A 1,118-nucleotide genomic window follows, 5' to 3' on the forward strand; every position below is an offset into this window, starting at 1 on the left:
CAGGTTGGGTAAAAGCCTCCAAAAATCCCCATTTCTCTCGGTCTTAGACTTTGTCGTCGGGATGTACAGTAGCGCTTTCTTTACATAGCCACTTTGGACAATTAGCTCCTTTGCATGCACCGCACTCCCTCACGCCCATTATGTCTCTGCTACAATCCTCACTCACCACACTGCCTACTGCCTTGTTGCAGAAACATGACCCTCTGCAATCACAGTGCATAGGGGCTACTTAGTCATGTTCATTGGTGCGTGCATGGATGCATGGATGAATGAATGCACATGAAGATATCTGCCACAAGGAGGATCTATCTCCTTTTATTGCGGAGGAAGCTAAAGCAGCAGCAATAGAAGGAGCAATGGCAGAAATATAGCCAGAATGATCAGTCTAGTTCATTTGCTTTATCTGGTTGAAGATCTTAATTGCGGTACAAACATAAAACGACCTGATATGCTGATTTATTATTTGTTTTAAATAGTCGTTTGTTACTTGTGTAAGACGTGACAGTAGAATGAGGCGAGTGTAATTGGTTTTGTGTTTTTTGTGCATTGCTGATTTGTTGCTATGACTCGACTCCATTTTCGGTGCAAATCTCCTAACTTCAGTTATATTCATCGGGCATTGAGGACTAAAATAAATCACGACAAGAAGATGGCCTACGCAATTCAGCATGGTCCACCTCTAAGAAGAAGAATTGGAACAATTTGAATAAGATGGGCATTTAATGATAGGAGCTACAATGCAATGCATGTAACATGCTTGACAATATAATATTATGTTGTTTATCTTTAGTTACCAACACTGTGTAACCTTGTACCAAGCAACGGATTACAGTGCTGCTGCTTAATTTCAGCTGCAATTCCTTAAAGACCACTGAGGCCAGACATTGTATAGTCTATATATATAGACTATATATATATACTATATGACTATATAGTCACCATACAAAATAGGCGGCCTCAAAGGACAACTTGGTGCTCTTCCATTCTCTTGTTTAACGAGATCAGAAACTGATGCTTAAACTAAAATGATTGCTGGGCTCCGTTTCCAAAATCTAGTTCATTCACATAGAAGAGCTTGGTTAAGTTCATATTCTGTTTGGACTTATCACGGAATTACT

General features: G+C 39.8%; 1 protein-coding gene across 1 annotated transcript in view; it reads left to right on the forward strand.

Moving 5' to 3' along the window:
* Nucleotides 1-1,118, forward strand: part of EGR_10838 (hypothetical protein) — a gene marked incomplete at both ends in the record, with an annotated part of 9,125 nt that overhangs the window by 6,051 nt on the left and 1,956 nt on the right. The window lies entirely within an intron of this gene.

The sequence above is a fragment of the Echinococcus granulosus genome (genome assembly GCF_000524195.1).
Source record: "Echinococcus granulosus chromosome Unknown EG_S00280, whole genome shotgun sequence".
NCBI classification, from domain to species: Eukaryota; Metazoa; Platyhelminthes; class Cestoda; order Cyclophyllidea; family Taeniidae; genus Echinococcus; species Echinococcus granulosus.